At 44.4% G+C, this 21355-nt stretch overlaps 1 protein-coding gene across 2 annotated transcripts in view; it reads left to right on the top strand.

Moving 5' to 3' along the window:
• Positions 1-21355, top strand: part of MXD4 (MAX dimerization protein 4) — a 232712-nt gene that overhangs the window by 118898 nt on the left and 92459 nt on the right. The window lies entirely within an intron of this gene.

The raw sequence follows: 21355 nt of genomic DNA on the forward strand, positions 1-21355 counted from the left end.
GAGTGTATGAGGCTACTGATGAGCTCAGTCCAAAAACTGCGCATAGGAAGTCTATCGTAAAAGGGACCCTGCAGGGATTGATGCTGACTTGAATTGGTTTTATAATATGAGTAGGCATTATGCGGGTGTACATTTCTGTTAATTACTGGAAAGTCTGTGTGCTTCACTGTAATATACCCCTCAGGCAAAATCTACACTAAACTACAGGATCGCCAGAATGAGACCTAGTTAATGCACCAATATTATGATAAATCACAATTCTGATGCATATTTTACAATAACGTTAACATATCTGCTGCTCTATTTGTGTCAGTTCAGGATTTTTTATTTTTATCTGACTCAGCTTCTAATTGGGTTCCAGGGTTTTACACCCCCTGCTGGGCCATGTTAATTAGTCTGCTGGCCAACTGGAGGATCAAATGCCTCACCATACAATAGGGCCATTATTCAATAATTCTGCTCTGATGATAGGGGAGCATAAGGACAGAATATAGTTGTGCTTATTATGTTTCACTATGCACCTGGCCTGGCAAGTCTCAATCCCAGACCTTTGGAGCTAGACACACGAGGGGCAGGTGTATCCTATCCAAGAAGGAGGTCTTTCAATAGCTCAATCAACAGCACCACCTTGGAAATTCTCAAAATGCTTTGTGGGAGTGTTAACCCAGGGGTAGAGTGATGATATGTCACCCTAAGATTGAGTAGAGGTGCCTACTGTCTAGAGCTTTCCACTCTCCACTTATAAACCCCTGCACAAGGGGCAGATGTTTTAGCATAGTCCGGATCTGGTAAAAGCAACACTGGAGAAATTCCCAGCTGTAGAAGAGAAGACCCATAATTATTGCTGCAAGTATGGATTTAAGAACTCCTTACTTCAGTTGGCACAATGGGACTAGGAGTTGTTTCTCTAGGGCCAGTGTTGCTGCCCCTGCTACGCCCTTTGGGGGACAGTAGAGGGATGAACCTGCTTGGGGGATACTGGAGGGCCTGCAGGTGTGTGATCTTTAAAAGAAGAAGGCGCATGTGTCCTACTGATACATGAGTAACTTACAAGCACCCAGGCAGCCATAGGTCCTGGGGAAAGCATGCTTGAAGGGCATTCTGCTTTGGTGCACTGCTGACGAAGCACGAGGTCCAGGAGAGATGCCAGGTGCCGAGACAGGACAGAAGTCCTGTGCAAGGAGGGAGTTAAGTAAAAAGTGACATTTGAGAAAAAAATGAGAATTTAGAGGCCAGGAGGCCTCTACAACATCATCCTGGTGGCTAGAGCTGATATTGCTTAAACTGGCTCTACAGTACTCAAGAAAACCCTAGGAGAAGTCATGTGTCCTCCTCTCCTCCCCTCCCCTCCCCCAAGGGAATGGGTCCAGCTGGACACAAGTAGCAGTGTCCAAATATGGAGGACGAAGGGCCCCAAGGGGCTCAGCACAGTGGAATATGAGAGAGGACGTGCGTGGTGCCCTCTACCCAGGGAAGCTTTTTGTCCCTCCCCAGGACCACTCCCCTTCATGTCTGGAGGACACTGATGCCTGAGTAACTGACTAACTACAGTTAGCATGAGTGGACGAACACTGTTAGCCAGCTGCCGCATGGCTGCAAAAAAACAGATCAGCGCGCAAGGAGGCAGAAGGGTCCATGGGCTCTAAGCGGCTCTCCCATGATCTCCAACTTGTAAACATTGCAGGTGTCTGATTGGGCCCAGGCACCTGCAGTCATAGCAACGTGAGAGAATCAATTTACATTAAAAAAAAGAAAAACAAAGGATTGCTGTGATATGAGGCTACTAATCAAATAAACAAGGAGAAAGGAGCACCTCAATTCAAGCATTTAATCCATCACCTTGTTGTTTTTACATACAGGACAGTGACAAAACCAACAGTTTTATTGAGGATTGTGGGGCTGTCAAAAGTGTGGCGGCCCCCAGAGGAATACCCCCAAATGTCACCCTAAGTCTTTCTTGTTGTGGAATACATGACTTGGGGAGGCTTGTCTGCGTTATTACTATCGCTCCTGGAGCTTGGGCATTTGCTTAAAGGTCTTGGGGTGTGGGGACCTCTGCTAGTGTGTCCCCAGACTGCCTTGCTGCTTGTTAGAAGTAAAAGGACTAATGCACTCATTTTATTGAAATTGAAATACCTTATTGATAATGAGATAGATGACAGTGAATCATTATGGGCCTGATTCTAACTTTGGAGGACGGTGTTAAACCGTCCCAAAAGTGGCGGATATACCACCTACCGTATTACGAGTCCATTATATCCTATGGAACTCGTAATACGGTAGGTGGTATATCCGCCACTTTTGGGACGGTTTAACACCGTCCTCCAAAGTTAGAATCAGGCCCTATGTGTCCTAATGAAGGCCATGGGAATGTTTTATTGACAGTCACTTAGTTAACATGAATCATTACATGCTTTAATGAAGGTGACTGAAATGTTTTGAAACACTTCGTTGACAATTTCTAGGTCAACAATAAGTTCTAAACAATTTCATTGTCATATGGAACCATCCATAGCAGTTTTAATGGTGCTGCAGTGATTTACTATGGCATATTTCTGCTTTTATGAATGTCGTGAAAACCTGAAAAACAGCATTCCTGTCTTAAATAGCTACACCCCCTCCTAGCATGGGGGTTGTGGGGTTCATGGATCGCTATGAGTGTTAACTATCCAGATGGTGTCACTTAGATATTTCCACCTACCATGCATATATGTGTAAATGAATGTGTAGTATTGAGGATCTTGTGCACAACAAGCTACTTTTCTCCAGTATTGGATATTTCATCGATACACATGCTTGAACTATTCATGTTGTAGAGCTAGGAGTCTCATGGTAATTAGTAGTAAGCAGTACAATACGAAATTCTGCTTGGAAAAGCTTAAAAATACCACATTGTTAACCTGTTCATATCATTTAAATGAAACAAATACAAGCTTATAAGGATACAACTCTGTGAACCTCACTCCCCTCAAGGGCCACCATACCTCAGATTTCTTACTGCATGTCGTTTGAACGCAGCCTCTGTGAGCTCTACCTAAGTTTTGTCTCTGAGAAAGATTTCAGATTTTACTTTCAAATTGACTTCTGCGACTATCAACACTTATCTGTTATACCTTTTGGGTTTTTTCCTGACAGAAAATATGTCAGATGGTCCTTGCAGCGTCTATCAAAATAAAGGCTGCATTTTAAGGATCCCCTTAAGGAATGCATCTAATGCCTTCATCCTAGGGATAACGTCAAGATCTGCAAAATATCTGTTGTACTTTCTCAGAAAATACTCTGAAGGATTGACAGGGCAGATTACCTCTATGTCTCCAGAAGAACAGGGCGGAGGATACCACCTTCCTCACAGGATGACCAGGAAATTACCTCAGAAATTTCCAGAAAAGTTCAGAAAAGATGCATTCTTATAACCACTCGCCTAAACGCTACTCAAAAGGAGGGCTCTCTGAAAAACCTCTGAAGAAGATGTACAGAGGATCTGAACTGAGACTTCTGGTACATCAAAGCTCTACCTCAGATGTCTTAAGACATTCAAAAAAGAAAGACACCTTAAGAGCCTTCTGCTCATCACTGAAGGTATGGTCCCATGAGACTCAAAACCAAACTAAAAGATCCTGTCAATGGATCCAACCTTAATGAGGAAATCAATGACAAATTTGTTGATGAAACACATTAAGGGTACTCCATTGAGGCCCACCTCAATATCCATCACATCAATAACTACAACTACAACATCATCAATGACACCATCGACAGTGTCTCAGTTAACTACATTTCTATCAATGCTCATCATACGTCACTATGACTACAGCACCTTCAACAGCTACTTCTCAGAACAGAATAAAACCATATTCCCTTCAGGTCAGTAGCTACCCTGTTACCTCTGCACAATCGCTATCTTATTCATCCTAACCCGAAATCTCTCAATTTAGTGGCCTGGCTCTTGAACACAATGAGTAATATCTCATTGTACACTTGTACACTTCACCATCGCCGGACCTCCCCGCACCACCCCCAACTGCCACAGTGCACACTCCCGTAACTGGACCAAGGTCACGCAGGTCAAGTTAACTGACGCTCACCAAGCCCATCCTCACTACAGACCTCAACCAGGCAGTACTGAGCTTCATGTGGAGGAATGCAGAGCAATACTTGCTAAAGCCAGAGCAGAATGGACTAATAAAGCATACAGAGCCAACAGAAAGGTTTTTGTCTGTAGTGTCACAAACACAGTGCCCACCATATATGTTCTTTACCTGAACAGCTTCTCCCGTACTCATTACACCTAACATGTACAAGCCTTGTGCACACTTAAATCAAAGTCTATCTATTGGCAGTCTCATGATTCAGAAAGTCAACTAACCAGTTATTGCTGTGGTCAAATAAAATTATTAAATAGTTCCTAAAATTCTTATTCCTAGCTTATCCTCTAATTAGAAATCCATCAATTCTACTTGACACAATGTTCTCGCAACTAATGAAAACACCTTGTAAGCCTATACACAAGGCAGATTTGAATTACCTTGTAAGCCTATACGCAAAGCAGTATTTTGAACGATGGCTATGTTGTTAGCATTAACTTCTGCAAGAAGAGTAAGTGAAATCCAGCCCTTTACCGTCGAAAAGCCATACATGCAGCTTCGAGATGACCAAGTCATTTGAAGTACAAACTCATGGTTCTTTCCCAAAGTATCATCAGACATTCACCTTAATGCACTGGTGGTCTTGGAAATATTTTTTCAAAATCCCAAGGATGCAGCAGAGAGAGATTTCTTGATCCCACATGATGTCTCAGATTTAACATTGAAAGAACAAAACAATCTAGGAAATGTGATCAATTTTAACAGTATAGTATCCTTCTAGGAAAGGGCTTTATCTTTCAAAATGAATACTTTGTATCTTCATCCACATTATTCTATCACTTTGAAGGCAGGACGGCCTTTAAATGGCAAAGTTAAAGCACAGTCCACAAGAAGTGTATCGGCATCCTCTACCTTATGTGCAGGTGTGATTTTATTCACACATTTGCAGGCTTGCAATTTGGAAAAAAAGACACACATTTACTCAGTATTACTGTCTTGAAAGTAATGAATGATTCAGCATTGGAACAGGCAGTTCTTTGTCATTAGGTGAGCTTACTCCTTCGTTTTTTCCCTCTCCCACCATCCATTAAGATTATTTTATGTACAAGATGAAACACCACAATCGTGGCAACCAACACAGGGATCACCATCATACACAAAGAATCAATCACCTGCCCCAACGATGACAAGATCATGCCAATCATGGAGCCCATGAACTTCCAACTCCGCATCCATGACAAAACCAAAAGGTACCCTCTCCTACAGACCCCCAGGACCACAAACCAGCCTCAGCGACCCCATAGCACAATTTATCACCCCACTTGCCATCAAATCTGTACACTTTGTATTCCTGGGAGACCTCAACTTCCACCTGGACACCGACACCAACTCCACCAACCTCTTACAATGACTGGGCAACATTGGCCTCAAGCACCTGGTCACAGACCCAACGCACCAAGCAGGACACACACTGGGCCTCATCTTCACGTCCAGCAACAGAATCAGGTACAGCCACACAACTGAACTCACCTGGTCGGACCACTCCATTGTACACTTCACCATCGCCGGACCTCCCCGCACCACCCCCAACTGCCACAGTGCACACTCCCGTAACTGGACCAAGGTCACACAGGTCAAGTTAACTGACGCTCACCAAGCCCATCCTCACTACAGACCTCAACCAGGCAGTACTGAGCTTCAACACCTGGAACACGAGCGCCGTCGACTGTGTCAATCCCTCCCCAAACCGACCAGAATGCACAGATCCACCAAACAAGTAAGCTGGAACTTAGAACGGTGAAATACAGATGCAAATAACTGGAAGGAAAGTGATGAACCAGCAGGAACAACTCAGACGGAGCCACATTCAAGTCGGCCCTCAACAATTACCAATGCCAGCTCAAAGCTGTGAAAAAGGAGGTCATGACACACCGGACCAGTGCCAACAAAACCAAGAAACTCTTCTCTGTCATCAATGACTTCACCTGCCCTTCAGCCACCAAAAACTCTATTGCTTCCTCACAGGACCTCTGCAATGCCCTTTCCTAACCCTTCTACAACAAGATAGCAAACATCTACAGAAAGCTTGATCACCCACCCAGCGACCCTCTTAACATCCCATCGACCACCGCCACTGACGACGCGCTCACCACATGGGAACGACTCAATAGACAAAATGCTAATACTCTGATGAACTCCATCCACTCTGGAACACCTATCAACTTTTAAACCTCAGAAGGGACGAGATCAGTCACCAGCTCACCGACATCCTTAACACCTCCATCACCACAGCCACCTTTCCCAATGCCTGGAAACATGCAAAGGTCAAACCGCTCCTCAAGAAACCCTCTACAGATCCCAGCCAGCTCCAGAACTACTGTCGTATCTCACTGCTCCCGTTTCCTGCCAGAGTCCTGGAGAAGGCCTTCAACCTCCAATTCACAGACCACCTGGAGAGAAACAACCTGCTGCTCCCTTCCCAATCAGGATTCAGAGCTAATCACAGCCCTGATCGCCGCAACAGACGACATCCGCATCTTACTCGATAGAGGAGAATCCTACTCGACCTCTTCGCAGCATTTGATATCATCTCCCACCACACACTCATTGAGTGACTATGCCAGATGGGAATCACTAACCATGCACTCAAATGGTTGGCTTCCTTGCACTCAAATGGTTGGCTTCCTTCCTCCTGTGATGCACCTAGAGAATCTGTCTCCCTCCCCTCACCTCTCAACCCAAGTGTACCATCTGTGGTGTTCCTCAAAGCTCATCCCTCAATCCAGCCCTCTTGAGCATCTACGTGGCACCACTCGCAGACATCGTCAGAGCTTACGACATCAACATAGTCTCCAGTGCTGACGACACCCAGCTCGTCTTCTCGCTCTCAACGGACCCACCACGATGAAGATCAACTTCCACAACTACATGAGGAACGTCTCAGCATGGATGAATGGCAACTGCCTGAGGGTCAACACAGACAAAATTGAAGTAGTGATATTCGCAGACACACCTCCCTCTAGAACGACTTCTGGTGGCCGTTGCAACTCACCCCCACCCTTAAAAGACCACACCCACAACCTCAGCGTCATCCTGGACAACAGACTCAATGAAACATTAGGGAAACGCTGTCTCCTCATCCTGCTTCCACATTCTCTGCATGCTCCACAAAGTCCTAAAATGGCTCCCCATCGGCACCAGGAAAACTGAGGCATGTCCTCATCACCAGATGACTGGACTACAGCAACACACTCTATGCAGGCACCACCACTGAACTCATGAGGAGACTCCAGATGAACCAGAATGCAGCAGTCAGGCTGGTCCTCGACCTGCTAAAGAGAACCCATATCATCCAGCATCTGAGAGTCCTCCACTGGCTCCCATCCAGAAAAGATGCCAATTCAAGCTCCTGACCTACAAAGCCTTCCCCGACTGAGGACCCGCCTACCTCAACCACTGCCTGAATTTTCACCCACATCCCAGGAACCTCCCCTCCGCTCACATCAGCCTTGCACAGGTACCACGCATCCGCCCCGGCTGCACCTTGAGAACGCTCCTTCTCCCTTTTCACCGTCAAGTATTGGAACTCTCTCCATCTCCGCATCTTACCCTTACTGACCCACTTCAGGAAGAGACTCAAGACCTGGCTCCTTGACTGACTCCACAGCATAGCACCAGGATACCCTGGCGGATGATAAGTAATGCTCTACAAATTCTGATTGATTGATTGATTGATTTACTGCCGATCCAATATTGGAGAAAAAAACAAGTTACTTACCAATCGACTGTGGATCTCCTGTATTGGTATTGTTAATAAATTCATATGCAACCCACCATTCTCCCTGTTTTGGGCTCACCTAAGAGATAATCTACTTTTGCAGTTGTGCTAAGAAATCTGAGGTGTGATGACCGTTTGGAGGGGAGAGGTATTCACTGATCTGTCTTTTGAACGGTTGAGGTTTGGTTCTTTTCAAATGATGTTGATAGGTGTTACCATTATGATAACTTTAAGCTTTTCCAACTTTGATTTAGCATTGTACTACTTACTACAAATTACTAGGTGACACCGTGCTTAATGACTGGGATGATTCAAGTTCAAGCATGTGAATCTATGAAAGATACCGATTCTGAAAAAACAGTCTACAGGTAAGTAACGTGTTGTCCTTGTTATAAGAAAAACACTGATTTAACAATGATTTATTGGGTGTTATTTGTTTTGTGGCCGCACACTGAGGAACAAGCCAATTCCACCACCCCTGATTTGGCTTTGAACTGCTCTGTCTCATTACAGTGAGAGTCAAGTGCTAGAACTGGGTACTGGGTTCCCAATAGAAGGGCTTGTTACTAGTGAAGGACATCCTTCGTATCTAATGACCCAGTTTCTAACATAATGTAATTGGTGATTTCCATTTGAACTGCACATAGGTTTTGGTGTTGGAGGACACATCTCGAAAGATATAACACCAGAAAATCTATAGAAATTAGGAGTTACTAAAATATTTGCTAAAATACGAGTAAAAGAAAGAAAAAGCTGAATGGTGGAATTTTTGTGGGTAGATGTGATTGCAGTGTGCTAGAAGAAGAGATAAAGAAGCCCCTCCTACTGAATAAAGTATAATCAAACATACTTTGCAAACTAGTCTGCTCCTGTTTTGCATGCATCTTTACGATTCTCTGATTGGCGATTTCAGAAGGAAATTTAGATTATGTGTTTAATTGTTCTGCATTGGCAGCATATTTACAAAAATGAATAAAATACATTTTTTTCTCCCATATTAGCTATGACCCCTCTTTTATTACTTTCACAATTCAGTGAAACTCCACCTGAAACGCTAGACCTGAAGTATTCTCTCTTGTGCTAATAATTTTGGCCTCAGGAGTCCAAGATATTCAGTCCTTCCCTGATTACCCTGATTGCATCCTATTCCACGATGATAAGGTTCTCCTTAAGGCAAGCTTTACATTGTTACCTAAGGTGAGTTATGGATCAGTCTCTCTCGTTTGCAAGGGGTCACTCCTCTTCAGGAGAAAGGATGCCTGAGAACTTAAGAGGCCTTCAAAATTTCTTTCATGGCACAGCAGACATAAAGAAGTGTGTAGGTCTGCTTCCTTTCTTCAGAACTGCGCTTGGGCTAGGCTGTAACGAGAGAGACCATTTTAGAATGATTTGATACTGAATTATTCAATGGAGAACCAGTCTCAGAGGAGAAGTGATCATCTCATGAGATCAAAGGCTGCTTCCTATGTATTAATTCAGAATAATTATTTACTTAAAAACAACTACAACCCTGCAAATTATGGAAGTGGATTTAAAAGGTTGAATCTGGCAAGCACTAGGCAATGAAAGAGGAAAATAAAACACTTGTGACAAGGTATATCCAAGTTGTTTTGTTAATGTCACTCCCACATTGCCTTTCTCCCTAAAACCGTATTTAACCTTATTTTGCCATGGCTGCTTAAGGCAAGACCCAGGCTCCACAGTGAAATAATGCACAACATGTGAATCTAAAACAGTATGTTTTATCCCCTCATGTACTAGAGAAAATATATCCTTAACCCTTTTCCAGGAGTTTTTGCATGTTTACTGACATAAATTGAAAAGGAGTAGCTTTTGGGGGACAGTTGGGAGTAATGTTATCCTGTCATAAGTGTAAGAAATAGTATTCACTTGTCACTGAGGGGATGATAGATAGCTGTAAATGAACCATGTATTAGCAAGGTAACAAAATTGCATACAGTTTGTTTCGTGAAGGAAAATGGAATCCTGTCACTGGAAATTTTATGATGATTGGAGAATGCATCCAGAGAAAATAGATTTCCCTTGCCAACTTTAAATGTCCAAATATGAGTCTGAAAGGAGTGATATCCGTGGAAAAGTATGGCGCTATTTTCTTCTGGAGTAGAAAGTCTTGTTTATTACTGGTTGTAGGAAAATGCCCTCTTTCTTGGCATGGTTACCCCCATTTTCTGCCTGTTGTCAGTGTGTTTGACTGTGTTCACTGGGATCCTGCTAACCAGGACCCCAGTGATTATGCTCTATCCTTTAAACTTGGTTACTGAACCACATACACCCCACATTTGGCATACTGGTGCCCCCATGTAAGTCCCTAGTATATGGTACCCAGGTACCACGGGGATTGGGGTACCGGGGGATCCCCATGGGCTGCAGCATGTATTATACCTCTCATGGGGAGCCCATGCAAAGTGTATCTGCAGGGCTGCCATTGCAGAATGTGTGAAAGGTTGCATGCACCCTTTTCACTGCAGGTCACTTCACCAGGTGACTGTAAGTCACCCTTATGGTAGGCCCTCCTAGCCCAGTGGGCAGGGTGCAAATACTTGTGTGTGTGGGCACCCCTGCATGAGCAGAGGTGCCCTTACAAACTTCAGCTCCATTTTCATGGACCTCATGAGTGCGGGGACCACCATTTTACACGTGTACTGGATATAGGTCACTTCCTATGTCCAGCTACATAATGGTAACTCAAAACCTAAGCATGTTTGGTATCAAAGATGTTGTAATCAAACCCCCATACTGTTGCTAGTATTTGAAGTATGATTCCGTGCACTCTGGGGGCTCCTTAAAGGACACCCAGTATTGCTCCTACAAGCCTTCAGGGGTTTTCCAGACAGCCCAAGCTGCTGCCACCCCTCAGACAAGTTTCTGCACCTCCTGCTGCTTGATCAACTCAAGCCCAGGAAGGCAGAACAAAGGATTTTCTTCTGGAGAGGGGGGGGGGGGTAACACCCTCTCCCTTTGGTAATAGGAGTTATGTGGCTTGGGAGGGGTAGCCTCCCCAAGCCACAGGTATGCTTTGAAGGACACCTTTGGTGCCCTCCGTGCATAAACCAGTCTACACCAGTTCAGGGACCCCCAGTCCCTGCTCTGGTGCGAAACTGGACATCGGAAAGGGGTGTGACGATTCCCCTGTCCATCACCACCCCAGGGGCAGTGCCCAGACCTCCTCCAGAGGGTCCCTGGGTTCTGCCATCTTGAATCCAAGATGGGTAGGGGCCTCTGGGAGCATCTGAGTGGCCAGGTCAGGCAGGTGACGTCAGAGTCCCCTCCTGATAGGTGGTCACGTAGTTGACCAATCCTCCTTTTAGGGCTGTTTAGGGTGTCCCTCTTGGGTGGATCCTCAGATTCGTCTTGCAAGATTCTAGCAGGACTCCTCTGCAACCTCTACTTGTAGCCACTGGAACTTGCACTGGACCCTCCAGCAACCAACAACCTGCATCTGCGACGAAGATTCTGCTTGCAACATTGTTTCCAGGGCTACTTCGAGCTTCTGCAACATTTACCTGGCTGTGCATCCTCTGAGGGCGGCAAGTCTTCAGTCTGCACGAGAAGGAATCATCCTTGGAGTGAAGGAGTCACTTCCCTGCATCCGCAGGCACCAACTGCAAAGATGACCGGCTGCGTGGATCTCCTATCATCCTGAGTTGCGTGGATCCTGCATCACGGGTGGTGGTCTGGAGTAGTCCTCTTGGTCCTCTAACAACTATCCAACTTTGGTGGTGGTAAGCCCTTGCCTTCCCACGCAGGACAGTATCCCTGTGCACTGTGTCTCTTGCAGCTACCAAGGCTTGTTGCATCTGTTCCAAGGGATCTTCAGGCTTTGCGTAGCCCCAGCCCCCAGCACTCCTTCCTGCGACGTACATCCCTCTGCATGCTTCTCCTGCGGCGTGGGACCCTTTTCCAGTTGTGCTGCGTGGGCTCCTCCTGCGACTCCTGGTTGCTCTTCAGTGGATCTCCTATGGGGGCTGCCTTTTCGTCTGTGGACTCCCTGTGTTGCTGAGGTTCCCTCCAGGACTCCCCCTGTGGGTTGAGTCCTCCTGGACCTCGCTGGTCCCCGGCAGTTCCACTTGTGCTTCACCGCAACTTCTGTCTTTGCCAATGCTTGTTGGTAGCCTTTCCATGCCACCAACGGACTGCAATCTTCTATCCGGCGTTGGACTCCGGGAACTCTTCTCCGGCCCCAGGGCTGCATTTGCTGACCGTCTTCACCCTACCGTCGACCAACTCCTGCAAACACAGTAGGGTGGGTAGTGGCTCCTGCCACCACTGGACACTCCTGCGACTTCTGGACTTGGTCCCCTTCTTCCACAAGTCTTCCTTTTTAGGCATCCACCGCTGGTTTCTTGCAGTCCTGTCTGGATGTTGCATTATCTTCTTTTTAGTCCTTTTAGGTGGTTTGGGAGAAAATCCATTAATTTACTCCTTTCTTCCTGGTCGCTGGGGGCACTGTGGTACTTACCTTTGGGGTTTCCTAGTTCCCCCAGCTCCCCTCTACACATTCCACTTACCTAAGTGGGGGTCCTGCATTTGCATTCCATTTTTTAGTATATGGTTCGGGCTCCCCCTAGGGTCACTATTGTCTATTGCTATTTGGACTGTTTTGCTATTTCTGCCTATTTCCGATTACTAGTGTGCATATTTAGTGTGTTACTTACCTCTTATTGGAAGGTTGCCCCCTAGTACTTTTTGGTACTTTTGTCACTATAATAAAGTACTTTTATTTTTGTAACACTGAGTGTTTTCCGTCATGTGTGTAAGTGATGTGTGACTACAGTGGTATTGCATGAGCTTTGCATGTCTCCTAGATAAGCCAGTATAAGCCTTGGCTGCTCATCCACAGCTACCTAAAGAGAGCCTGGCTTCTAGACTGCCTACACTACACTAATAGGGGATACCTGGACCAGGTATAAGGTGTAAGTACCTCAGGTACCCACCACACACCAGGCTTGCTTCCTACACTGATTGAGGGTTTCCACAGCAGTTGAGTTGTAGAAGATAACTAGGTTAAAACAGGATATGGGGAAGGGTAATGCATGTACGGATAAGGTAAAATGTGTTTTTTGCAAGGTTGCTCTCCTGTTTTTTCTCCCATCCATTGGCAAAATTGTGATTTTTTTTCACTGGGTTTGAGTTTGGTTGTGTAGTTGACCTGATGGTCTGTCTGTTCATTACATGTTTAGGATTTTGTGGATCTAATAACTTCAGAAATTGTGGTTAAAACAGAAGACTGGTATGTTGAATTGGCCTGTGCCAGATTGCAGTCCCATCGAATAAGCCATCGGCTAGCACGCAAAGCCCTGTGGCACATCTCTTTCTAAGTGCAGGGTTGAAGGGGGGTTGGCATCAGGAACATCTAAAAGTAGGTAGCCAAAGGTTGCGTTCTAAATTTAGACCCGTCTGAGAACTACAGCTTTGCTTTCACTGGCGCGCAGCAGCACGCTCACAGTATGTGCTCCTTCGGTCAAGGTCTGTGGGTTGGTGAGTAACCCCATGTTGTAGGCATGTTAAGACTTGTCTTGCTGCTGAGCACGTCACAGCGCAAAGTCAGATGGGAGTGTTTTCATCGGCTCGCGCGATACTGCATTTTACACGAAAATGTCATGGTTTGTCAGGGGATGACTAATTGCGTTCGTCTCAAAAAGTCCATAGTAGAAATATCTCTCTGCTCTCGCTTCTCAAAACTAATTCGAAGGAAAACAGTGTGACGGTCCCAGTTGTACAGTGACAGTGATGTCCTGATTTTATCACCGAGATGGAAGCGAATACCACATCTTTATGGCGACGGTTTGCAGGCTTTAGGCTAGCTAGCGAATACAATTAAAACATGTTGTCACCTATTGGATCGTAACTGCAGGCGCCTCCAGCAGCTATTTACGGCACTTTATTTTAGACACTTTTAAAAATGAATTTTTCAGACTACAGCGAGGTTTTGTAGGGCAGCTGCACAGTGCAGTGCCCGTTGCGGGAGGTGGGGGGCGTGGGGGCATTGTCTGTCTGTGGGGCTGCGGCTGCGCCCACTGCTTTAAAGCTTATTCTGGGAATCGAGCCAGCCCCCTTCCCCTGCTTCCCCCAGTGGGTAAGGCACAATTTGTGCTCTCCAAAACTCGTAAACAAGTTCCTTTCTGCTCAGTGCTTGTGCATTTCAAATACAAATGCCTTAAGTATTTCAGTTGCCAGGTTGAGAACTGCCAGGATAAACCTTAACTTTATACCAAAACGTTGTGTTTTTTTAAAAGTTTATACTAGTTCAACAATGCACCAGAAAAATGCAAGTATGCTAATGGCTTTGGATGGCCGGAGTGACGCCGCAGACTGTGTATGTAGCTCTGGGAGTGAAGAGCAGACAGGGAATGGAAGTACCGCACGAGCGTGCCAGTTGTTATCAGCTGTCATTCTTCATCATCCGCGTCTAATCAAACTTTGCGGTCTAATATTGTATGTGTGTTTGTTTAACCATATTCGACCTTTGTTTCTGAGTCACAGGTAGCCTTTTCAGTCAATAACACGCGACAACTATCTTTCATGAAACTTGAAAAAAACGTTTTTATTACCGTTTAATAAAGCACAATATGACATTACAAAACTCGACATCACAGCAGGGCCCTAGAAAGAGTAGCCTAGCAGTTTCACCAGCAAGAAAAAACGGGACAAGGCAGTCCACACCAACCCATCTAGATCCATCACCACAATCTAATGATGATGCAAAATTAAACCATGATCTGAACTACAACAATGGAAAGTACACCTCACGGCTCTCCAAACGATTCTTGAATCAAAGTAGCAAGGTCATGGCTGCTGCAACATAGCGCCTGGCAGAGATACCATGGAACACGAGGAAACTGCTTCCCAGTGTTACAAAATGGCTAATATCATCTCCAAAACTTAAAAGGTCGAGTTTATGTGAAATGTACATTTGATGGTTGTCTTCATATGGTGTTCTCCAGTCATGCAAAGCCTGTAGCCAAGCGCAGCGCAGACATTCTGTAAGCCCCTCCTGCCTTCCCTTTCGCGAAATGGGCTTTCTGCATACATGTTTGAAATATTGCAAGCCATTAAAAGTTAGCCAGCCATGAATCCTGTCAATGAGGAAGGTGGAAAGAGAAACTGACCCTAGGTGAGGTGAAGCAGAGTTTCGAGTCAGTGTCCTGAATTGGTCTAGGTATTTTCTCCAAGACAGAACTCAGTCAGCTCTTGGTAGCTATAAATCCATGCCTGAAATGCCCAAGTGTGACGTCCCACAGGGCTCATCCACCATCCATACTATATTCTAGAGCTAGGAAATGTCTCTCTTTGACTGTTCATTTGCAGTAAATCAGTTGTATTGTCAGTTTAACATTCCCTGGATTAGAGCAATGTGCTGTATGTTGGACTACCCAAACATCCCTCTTCGCCAGACTCCAGATATTGCAGAACATGGCTACAACACATATCCTGGGTATAAGCAGAAAATACTTGTTTCCTGTAATTTAACAAGCTATCACTGGTTATCAGTACCGAAATGAAACTCGTTTAAATGCCTGCCTGTTGCATATTTAGCACATTATAAACCAGGACCTATTTATTAGGAAAAAAAATAAAAAATGTCACCTTCCAGCCTACGAAAATCTAATTTGCAGAGTCCAGAAGATGTGTGCAGGCTTCAGTGATGTCATTAGAGATGTCATTAGTGATGTCATCAGTTATGTCATTTAACATGTCATGAGCAATATGTAAGGTCGTAAGCAGTGTATGGTGGGGTGCAAGTTGATTAGACTTTAACTGGTGAATTTCAGAGTTTTTTTTGTTTTCAAACATTAGTTTTTAACATACTTCAACACCTAACTATTATGTTACTTTAACCTTTGAATTTATTCATATATATACACACACACACACACTCACACACACACACACACACATATGTACTGTTTCAGTGATGTCATGAATGATTTAATTTGCAGTGTCATCAGTGATATCATTAAAATGTCATGGCTGATGTAAAATGTGAGGTCATGAGCATTGCACGGCAGGGACACATGTTACAGTTACATCAATAAATAATAACTGGTGAATTTCAGAGTTTTTGTTTTTAATTTTTATCAATAGTGTTGGAAATAACCTTATTTTGCATGGTGCACCCTCAGAGTTTTGCCTTGACAGTTTTTGCTGACTGTAGAACTCTGTACATTTAACACCTGCTAACCAGGAATAAAATACTGATGCTCCCTCTTTTGACATGCCGAAATTGTCATCCCCGTGATTGGCATATTTAACTTTTTAATAAGTTCCTAGTATATGGCACTAATGTGTGCCTAGGGCCTGTAATTTAATGTTCCGAGCAGACTGCAGTCTCTGCTTTGCCATCTGCTACAGTGACAATATGAACATAGCTGCAAGCATGCCCCCAGTAGCCTGGCTATGCAAGATTTCACTGCAGAATAACTGCTTTAAAATATTTATAGGTCATCCCAAAAAGGCCTTATTGCCCATAAAGGCATGTAGCATCATATTTAGAAGTAGGAAACCTAAAAGTTTATTGTTTAACATGTCCTTACAGTGAAAATGGCCTCAAAGCTATTTTCTCAGTAGCTGATTTGGCTGTCCCAAAGAAAACCTTGGGATACAATATTACATTTAATATTTGCTTTCTCAGCTTAGGAAGCAGCTTCAGAGTTCATATTTGGACTTTATAAAGTGTTTCTGAACACGTTATTTTGAAAAGTAGCCTGCTACCTACCTCATGCCTCTAGTAGCCCATTTCAACGAGTTTCCAATTGACACCCAAGCTAGATGTCCCTCTTAATGAGGAGTGAATTTGGTCCTAGAGCTAAGACAAAGGCCTTGAGTGTGGTGAGTTGCTTTGTTTCTCTGACAGGCTGACCATCGGGTCTTTGCCCAGGAACTTAATTAACTTCGAAGGGGCCTAACCTGTCACAGGCAGATGTAGGCAACCCCTGGGCCTGTCTCCATTCTTTGTCCCCCAAGCCAGTCAGGAGTCAGGTCTTTTAGTGGCCACGGAGGAGGGGTTACTCATTTCCCTGACCACTCCTGGGTGGACACAGAAGTTCTAAACAGGGGAAGAAAGCTTCTGCCATGTTAGCTTTGGGCAGAAAGGGACACTGTGAGGTTGTTTGCAATGAAGCACACAGGAAGTGCTATAAAAGTGGATAGTGGGTCACTCCCGAGAACGTTTACAGCATTGTTCAGGGAGTGGTCAGGAGTTCCCCTCTCCCACAGATTTGCACTGGGCATATATGTGGCACCCACAATACTCCCCTTAGATCACTTATGGACCTGTGGAACAACTGAAGTGGCCTGTACCTGATGCCTGTCACCTGAGAAAAGCTTAGAAGACTGAACCTGCCCCCTCTCTTGTACCCAGGACAAAGAACTTGACTCCAAGGGTCATAGTTCTTGTATGGGCTACAGGGACACAGCAGGCTTTAAGAGGCCCTTTACTATGTTTACAGCTAACTAATTCTCTCTGGACCTGCCCTGGGACCTGCTGCTGGCCTTTGCTGGAGAGAGTCTTGACCTTAAAGTGCTGTCTCCAAGTTCCTGGACCCTTGGCTGGTACAAAGTGAACTCATGATTTTTTTGTTCTGATTAACTGACGGGAGAATGGCACCAACTTCCAAAGCCAATCCAACAAAGGTACATCGCTGCTAGGACAAAGATTCATGTTGCTCCAGCTCCTACTTCTCTGCAGCAGCAAATCCAATTCAGCTGGACTTCCCGAAGAAGGTATCCAGCCTTGTGGAGCCCTCTTCAGCTACAGCCTGCAGCCTTGCTCCGCCGGGAGAATTTCAGTCCAAATGTGAAAGTCTTCACTGGGCAAAGGATCAAAATATATCTGGCCAGGTAAGGGCCTGCTTTAGGCAAGAAATTCAGATTTTTCCTGCTCCGAGTCAGCAGCATCACTAAGACCTTGTTCAGCAGCTATCAATGTTGTGGCACCCGCTTGGGCCACAGCCTTGTCCCAGTCAAGCATAACCAGATGACCGCGGTTGGCGCTTGATGTTTCTTTACACTGTTTTGTTTCTTAACCTTTAAAAATCATAACTCCAGCTCTACTTATTGTATTTTTGTTGCTGTAATGTCATTTTATTTAATAAAACGTATTCCAGATTTCTAAATTGGTTTGGGATTTTCCTTGTTTTCTGGTTTTTCTGTTTGAGTACTGCGTAAATACTATGCAGATTATGTCCAAGTTAAGCCTGCCTGCTCTGTGCCATAGCTACTGGGGGTGAGCTCAGGTTAGTTTAGTGACTTTAAGAGTTTGCCCTGGCAAGGATTGTGGTTACTATTTGAGATAAGTACTCACCTCCCCCTCCAACTAATACCCCAAATCCTGAAGGTTAGTTTTTAGCTTATTTCACCACTTAACTGTAATGTCACTTTAACCTTTGGTTGTATACTTGCACTGATACATACAGGGAGTGCAGAATTATTAGGCAAGTTGTATTTTTGAGGATTAATTTTATTATTGAACAACAACCATGTTCTCAATGAACCCAAAAAACTCATTAATATCAAAACTGAATATTTTTGGAAGTAGTTTTTAGTTTGTTTTTAGTTTTAGCTATGTTAGGAGGATATCTGTGTGTGCAGGTGACTATCACTGTGCATAATTATTAGGCAATTTAACAAAAAAATATATATACCCATTTCAATTATTTTTCATTACCAGTGAAACCAATATAACATCTCAACATTCACAAATATACATTTCTGACATTCAAAAACAAAACAAAAACAAATCAGTGACCAATATAGCCACCTTTCTTTGCAAGGACACTCAAAAGCCTGCCATCCATGGATTCTGTCAGTGTTTTGATCTGTTCACCATCAACATTGCGTGCAGCAGCAACCACAGCCTCCCAGACACTGTTCAGAGAGGTGTACTGTTTTCCCTCCTTGTAAATCTCACATTTGATGATGGACCACAGGTTCTCAATGGGGTTCAGATCAGGTGAACAAGGAGGCCATGTCATTAGATTTCCTTCTTTTATACCCTTTCTTGCCAGCCACGCTGTGGAGTACTTGGACGCGTGTGATGGAGCATTGTCCTGCATGAAAATCATGTTTTTCTTGAAGGATGCAGACTTCTTCCTGTACCACTGCTTGAAGAAGGTGTCTTCCAGGAACTGGCAGTAGGACTGGGAGTTGAGCTTGACTCCATCCTCAACCCGAAAGGGCCCCACAAGCTCATCTTTGATGATACCAGCCCAAACCAGTACTCCACCTCCACCTTGCTGGCGTCTGAGTCGGACTGGAGCTCTCTGCCCTTTACCAATCCAGCCACGGGCCCATCCATCTGGCCCATCAAGACTCACTCTCATTTCATCAGTCCATAAAACCTTAGAAAAATCAGTCTTGAGATATTTCTTGGCCCAGTCTTGACATTTCATCTTGTGTGTCTTGTTCAGTGGTGGTCGTCTTTCAGCCTTTCTTACCTTGGCCATGTCTCTGAGTATTGCACACCTTGTGCTTTTGGGCACTCCAGTGATGTTGCAGCTCTGAAATATGGCCAAACTGGTGGCAAGTGGCATCGTGGCAGCTGCACGCTTGACTTTTCTCAGTTCATGGGCAGTTATTTTGCGCCTTGGTTTTTCCACACGCTACTTGCGACCCTGTTAACTATTTTGAATGAAACGCTTGATTATTCGATGATCACGCTTCAGAAGCTTTGCAATTTTAAGAGTGCTGCATCCCTCTGCAAGATATCTCACTATTTTTGACTTTTCTGAGCCTGTCAAGTCCTTCTTTTGACCCATTTTGCCAAAGGAAAGGAAGTTGCCTAATAATTATGCACACCTGATATAGGGTGTTGATGTCATTAGACCACACCCCTTCTCATTACAGAGATGCACATCACCTAATATGCTTAATTGGTAGTAGGCTTTCGAGCCTATACAGCTTGGAGTAAGACAACATGCATAAAGAGGATGATGTGGTCAAAATACTCATTTGCCTAATAATTCTGCACTCCCTGTACAAGTACACTACTGAGACTAATGCTATTTCACCAAATTAGGTCAAAGATGCTGAACATAAAAATGTACACCATTTGTTCCTGTCTTCAATGCAAAGGGCAGACTAAGAAAGACAAATCCCAAGTCCATCTTATCAACTGCTTCCAGTCTATAGTGGGAGAAAAACATGGATGATGATCCCTTGGTGGCTGCAGACTCTGTGGCCCCAGGCAGCATCACTGTAGGTGTTTGCATTCTGCCAAATCCCAGACCACGACAGTATTTAACATAACAAAGCTCCTTAACGCTTATTTGGAGTTTTTAAGGTCCTGTCTTTCTCAACCAACATTTATGAACTGTGTTTTATGGAGATAAACCTTTTGTTCCATGCAGACATCCACTACTCTGAACATTAAGGATTTGCAAGTGATTCCATTGGCAAACTGCTGCGTGTTCCTCTAGAGAAATTAAATTGGATGATGGCAAACTATTCGTCTGTTCCCTGTGGCCACAGAAATCCGCCCAAGGAGAAAACCATGGCCCATTCGTCAGAACTAGTCCCTCTGCGAAAACCTTCAGACATGAAGGAGTTAGCACCAAGGAACCTAATATCCCCTAGCGGCCTAGCTATTGCAGTAGCTATCAAGTACCCAATTTAACAGATAGCAGCTTCAGAGGCATTTCCTGAATATTCTTGAGAGGAATTTCCTGAATAATTTTATAATGGTACAACACGAAGATAAAGCAAATGCCCACATGGGGCAGTCAGGAAATTCCTCAGTATAGCTAAGGATCCCAAAACTCTGATGATTACTCATGGACTGAGTTTAGGGAGCTGGGCCCAATTTAAAGCCCTCCCAAAAGGAAGAAACAATGGTTTGGGGTATAATCACAAGAGTGAATGTTTCTAGAATTCATTGAGCATGAAGGATGCCCAATGGTGATCACGTCAATAAAATAATGGACAGTTGTGAAGTATGAACTGCGTCCTGGACAAGCTCTGCGGCTGCAACCCAAACATTTTAACCTCTAGGTCAGTAGCTTTGATCTCTGGAAAGCCCGCTGAAGTAGAACTGGGAGACTGAGAAGAAGTGAAAAATTATGCAGATGCATATACATCTATCACAACCTCCACTTGTATGCAAAAACCCTCAGTCTGTATAAAAACTTAGAAACATGGGCCTGAAAGATAAAAACAGGGATTTGCACATCTTAAAATTCCAAAAGGGCATCTCATCCAGAAGAACCAGCTGAAAAACTTGCTTGAAATGATCCATTTGCAAGTGTAGGCTTCTTATGAAGAGATTGGCCCCTTTGACATGCCAGGGAATTTCTTCAGCTGGCATGCCTATGGCTACCATTATGCAGAAGTAAAATAATATAGGCATTCTCTCCTGAGAGTGACAAGAATCTACCTTCAGTGATATCACTTGGTCAATCTGTGGTGTTGATGCTTAAATGGTCGCAGGAGTTTTATATGTTGTATTGTTATATATATGCATTTATTAGTAAATTTG

Source organism: Pleurodeles waltl, chromosome 1_2 (genome assembly GCF_031143425.1).
Source record: "Pleurodeles waltl isolate 20211129_DDA chromosome 1_2, aPleWal1.hap1.20221129, whole genome shotgun sequence".
In the NCBI taxonomy this organism is placed as follows: Eukaryota; Metazoa; Chordata; class Amphibia; order Caudata; family Salamandridae; genus Pleurodeles; species Pleurodeles waltl.